Below are 6200 nucleotides of genomic sequence, written 5' to 3'. Positions count from 1 at the left end.
TCATAATAGTAACAAAGTCCATTTCTGCTTAAGAAATATGATAAATGAATCCCTGGATAAGTAAAAATATAATGCTGCAAAGGATGACCACATGTCTTTTTACAGGTCATGTCCTCCAGGAATTTAAAAATATGCCAAAATGTTTGGTATTTTAGAATACACGTCTATCGACAACTAAACCTTCGATGGCACATTATTTAGTTACTTTCAAGCAAAGAAAAGTCATTTATATATATTTAGGCTGGTACTCCTGCCCCTTTAGACACATTTCTACTGCAAATGTTGTCTATTTTGTTAAGCATGTGTCTGGTTTATAAGCCACCAGCAGTTTCGTTATTTGTTTCGTCTCATGCTCTTGTAGTGTCTTGCATTAAATTTGGCGTTAGTTATGTGTGCTGGTCATGTCAGAATGGAATACTACTTGTTGTACAGAACATCAAACATATGGCATAATTATTTGAAAAGCAGTCCACTTCTCCTTATGCAGATTTCATGAAGTGAAAGGTATACATATAAGATTTGTCTTGAACATATAATTTAATTTCACAAACATTGTTTATTCCACCTATTCACACCTATTTACACACTGCCACGCAGGGTGAGTGTTTCCTCACTTTGTTTTTCTACTCTCTTCTTTTTCTTTGCGAACTTTGCTTTAACCCTGACTTTCTTTTTTCTCATCATCTTGTTCCATTTGTTTCTGCTATGGACTGAGAATTCCATCTACTCAATCCACCACATGCAAAGCTTAGTTGTAATTCTATAAGACTTTCAAGGATTAGTTTATATCCAGTCTGCATATATCTATTACTGAACCCTTGCAAGCTACATTACCATTACTTGGACTTAAAGGAAGTTATCTAAAAATACCCTCTGTGCCAGTGTCGTAAAAATAAAATTTCACTCAGTTGATGCAAAGTACAACCGAGCTACAATTCGCAGAACTTACTAGAAACATCTGGATATTGTACTTTTATCATAATGCAATGAATGTGTGTCACATAATATTTTAATGTTCATGTAATATTTCAAGCACGATCGTAAAATTGATGCAAGGTACAATTGAATTACAATTCACAAAACTTACCGGCAACATTTGTACATTTGTACTCAGACATTTCAATGAAAATGTATACTTTTAATGTAATGAATTTGTGTCACAAAATATTTTAATATTCATGTAACATTTCAAGTACCACAGAGCTCGGCTCAATGTAACCACATATCACAACAAATGTTATTGCACTGTACATATAGCTCATATTACTAGTTTTATTACTTTATAGGAAGATAATGATTTAGGATATTTAACAAAAAATGTGTACTTAATTAAGGCTGATAACGACCCCCAAGAAGGATCAAAATTAGTCCCTAGTGACTCATTGTAATGTAAATACGGTATATGCATTGCAAATAATATAATGTATTGAATAGGTGGAATAAACAATTTTTGTGAAATTAAATTATATGTAATCTCAGTTCAATACGGAACCAAAAAATGAAATTTATAACCCTTGATTTGTCTTGAAGTTGTTTGAAAATTAAACAATGGCATGATAAATTCCTGTGATTATTTTGCACGATCGTTTCACTAAGAAATGAGCAAGTACTGAGGTAATTCTATGGATTTTTGTCATGTAAAGCTCACAATGAAGAAAACATTTGGTATTGCTTTTATATGAAGAATAATTAATGAGTTTATTTTGTCAGATAAATAACATGGAAAATGGTAATTAACTTCAAAGCAATATTTTAGAGCACAAAACAGTGTTTTTATAATCTGTCGAGGTTGTTAAATTTCCCTCTGCTCTTCTTTTTATTAAAATGTTCTCCTTTATACACCATTTTATTGTCTGGTCACCCTGTGTGTGCACGCAGTGTACCCCTCATACAGTAAGGCTGAATACAGGAAAAAGCAATAATGCAAGTTATCTACAATATTTCAGGGAAGGCCTTGTTGTTTTTCTATTCATTGCCTTTCTCATTAAGAATTAGGTTTTACACATCTGGGAAGAATAATTGCAATGTAGATTTTCTGTCATGTGGTAGTACGTAATGTGTTGATGTTATATGCAACAAACTTATGTACTCTGTCAAGACAGTGAAAGACAGTATGTCTTTTTCTTCGTTAATGAGAGATAGGAAAGGGAGATTGATAACTGACCTATTTTTTTGTCTCTGAACTGATGGAGAATTACTCAGAAAACAAAGACAGTCTTTGGATTGCCTTTCTGGATATCAAAAAAGCCTCTGACACAGTGATCTGATGTGAAGTTTGGCCTGTGCTAAGGAACATCAGAATAAGTAATGATAAGGAGGATAGAACTGAGAATATCTATCAGGACATCATCAAGTGTACCAGAACATCTCCAGGAACAAACAAGCAGCTTAAGCAAGGTAGTGTTCCATCCCCTGTACCCTTCAATGCCTTAAAATCTGTGATTCAACAAGTGAATCATGTGGTGATAACATGAAAGTTATGTTTTGCTGATGACCCCTACTCTTGAGTAAAATAATTCCAAAGATGATGAACAAGAGCAGATCAATGCCTGGACAAGAACAGCAGAAGAATAAGGTCTCAGTCAAGAAGAAAGTGAAACAATGGTTATGCAGAGAAATGAAGAGCCTGGAGGCTCCATTGAAATGAAAGGAAAACAACTTAAAATAACAGGTAATTTTAAATATTCAGAAAATATATCAGCTAAAAGTTCCATTAATAACAAACTCACACAAGATCGAAGCTGGAGGAAACTTTTAGAGAGTTGTGAGAGACCTTGCATTGTGCTTATCACATGTATAGTTTACAGTGGTGTCGCTACCCGCGTGCTAGCCAGCCAACGTCTTGGGAAGGTGCGGTATCCAACGGATGAGCCCATGCTGCACTGGGGCGAAACACTGGTAATTTTTGACGATCGAGTTTCCTGAATTTTATTTAGCTATCTCAATCGGAAGCCATATTTTTGGTCATGCTAGTCTGGGAGGGCATACATAGCAAGTGGAGATGCAATTCTCCCCTAGTACGTCGGCACTGCATTGTGCTTATCACATGTATAGTTTACAGTGGTGTCGTTATCGGCATGCTAGCCAGCCACCATCTTGAGAAGGTGCGGCATCCAACTGATGAGCCAATGCCGCACTGGGGCGAAACACTGGTAATTTTTACGATTGAGTTTCATGAATTTTATTAAGTATCACTGAAGTTCAAATGAATTGTCTGTATATCCCTTGTCTTGTTTCTTACGGGGCCGTGCATGATTTCACAATTTGCTTTATGTCTCACCGACACAGATAGGTTTTATGGCGACAATGGGACAGGAAAGTGCTGGGAGTGGAAAGGAAGCGACCATGGCATTAATTAGAGAACAGCCCCAGCATTTGCCTGGTGTGAAAATGGGAAACGACAGAAAACCATCTTCAGGGCTGCCGACAGTGAGGTTCGAACCCACTATCTCCTAATGAAAGCTGAGAACTACGTGACCCAAACCGCACAGCCACTTGCTCGGTTATGTAGCAAGATGAATCTTTGTAGTGAGTTTTTATGACCGGATGCCCTTCCTGAACCTACTGATAGAAACTGTATACCACCACCTCTCCTAGCCTGCTGATTGACATTCTGATGGTGAATTTTTTTCTGACCAGCAACTACTGGAGATAACGTCATATCAACCTTAGTTTCATCGTTATGTGCCTTTTGACTCGTTCAATTTGGACTCTTACTATTCAATGAACTCTATTCAACTCTTGTCTTTGCATAACTGAAGGAACTCCATCCTCAATAATTAATCCACGCTTCACGCATTGACATATATTTTAATGTCCACAATATCTACTTTTTACTTTAACAACCCATGATTGTTTTTAACTTCACAGACTGCCATCGTTCATTGTATTCCACGGCAAATTCTTGCTGTTAATCTGTACATATTGTTACAATCTAAGTCTAATGTTATATTATTACTTTTTATTACGACATTGTTATTCTTTTAATATGAGGACATAATTTTGATCATTTTAAGCTCAGGGCCCTGACCTAGTCTTTTTACATTAATGGCTGATGATGTTCGCTATGCCGAACGAAACGTCCCATTATTTAAGACACCTCATGATTATTTTATAATTCAATGAGTGTATTGTATTGTATTGTATTGTATTGAGTAGGTGGTTGTAAATAAAAGGATTTTGTAATTTTAATCAATTGTGGATGTTGGTCATTCGACCGCTATGTCACCAAAATAATAGCACTTGCTTTGGTCACAAAAGTCTGCAAACAAGATGAAACCCAAATAACTTGAAAATCGTCCTTTCTGCTTTTCTCTTGAAATAGCAACTACAGAGGTCTACCAACTTGAAGTTTGCTATTGTGTTCATATTGGTAGCAACTAGTATTGCGTGAAAATGTTTTAATCCAGGCCATTTTTGTCATCATCTCCTTTCCCCTTACCTTCCCAGCTTGCTCTGTTCATTGTTCTATTCTCAGCAATATTCAACCACCCAGATTGATCATCTGTGCACTCTTAATGTAATTATAAATTTATTTGCAGTGAGCCAACCTATATCCAGACTGTAAAAGTAATGGAAAGGAATAACTGAGTGTCAAATCACGACTTGATCACTTGTTTGTTCCTTTCCATTACTTATATTGAACCACTGGGACATCTTTCTGGGTTTGTTGTCTTTTCTTAGTCATTTACAGCTGCATTCATTTTTTGTCCTTTCCCTTCCAGTTTCCTGAGTTTTTTTTTTTTTTTTTTTGCTAGGGGCTTAACATCGCTCCGACACAGGTAGGTCTTATGGCGACGATTTCCTGTTTTTATCTGGCTTCTTATCCTATACACTTCTCACATTAAGATCAAAGATCCATGAATATACAGAAGTGTATGAAGACATGGATATTGTCTTGTCCTTCAGTGTTTTCATGTCATTTTCTATTGCTGTCATGTGTTTCTTTTCATATCATGCAACCTTAACAAGTTGAGCTATGCTATTACACCAGTAGGCAACTTTCCTTCTTAGCCTTTTCCCAACTACTTGGGGTTGACATTATACGTGGATTAAGCCTCGTTTTATGGCTCGATGCCTTTCTGGCAACCCTATGTGGAGGAATGTATGTTTCTGTGGTGGTTTGTAGAGTGATGTGCCGTACATAAACTGAAGATGTGTACTAAGACAAACACTCAGCTCCCCGAGCTAGAGGAATTAAACAGATGAGGGCCAGGTAACTAAACCCAGGACTCTCTGAACCAAAGTCTACTACACTGACCATTCAGCCAAGAAGCCGGACACAAAGAAGCAACAACATAAAGTCAAATTATTTAAATCTGTGTAAAGCAGATCAGTTATTCTTCATCTAAGTTTCTGACATAATTCTGTAATCTGAGAGGGAGAACAGAAGAAGAGGAAAGGGAAAGAAGCTGAAGAAGAAATGTGACAGCTAAAGATAATGAAATCACAATGGCATTACCAATATTGATTTACAAATTTTACTGCTTCATGAAAGAACAGCTATAATACAGAGTGCAAGGGATCTTGTACTATTCACTACAGAGGGAGGGAAAAATCTGATGACAAGCAATCAATGGTTTACATGTATTTAAATCTTGTATGGTATTCTTGATATATTTGTTAAATTCTAATATTTTCTCATACTTTTCCATCAATAGGTTATGTAATTGGTTGCTTCGAAGGAAATTAAGACTGGCCTAGGGTTGCACTACTATCCATTTTTACCAGGGACCACCCATTTTTGAGATCCTTTACTCAGTTCAGTTTTGATTAACCACTTGTTTTTCAGCCTACAATTAAATTATTTCATATATTTATCACTTTAATTTAGGCCCACCTGGTGGCCATGTTCATTAAGGTGACGGGTTGATATGGTCGGACACCATGGTTAGCCGGTTCAAATCACGTAGGTCGAAAAAATTCACAGAATGTTGGCTGGCAAGGTAGTGAGTGCAAAAATGAATGGAATTCTGTGAGTTTGTAGGAACAGGATAAAATGCAGTTCTATCACCAAAACTAGATGGTTGCCACTTGCACCTGCCCCTGAAAGATACCGCAGATATATGATACTCTAAAGAGTTATTTCTTACCTCAACAGAACTGCCCTGTAACAATTGGGCTCTTTTTAGAAAACTGTTTGGCAGGAGGCTATTTATGGTTTGTACGAAGTATAATAATTTTCTTGCAAAAAACAAATT

Source organism: Anabrus simplex, chromosome 7 (genome assembly GCF_040414725.1).
Source record: "Anabrus simplex isolate iqAnaSimp1 chromosome 7, ASM4041472v1, whole genome shotgun sequence".
NCBI classification, from domain to species: Eukaryota; Metazoa; Arthropoda; class Insecta; order Orthoptera; family Tettigoniidae; genus Anabrus; species Anabrus simplex.
Note: the sequence above shows the minus strand (reverse complement) of the source record.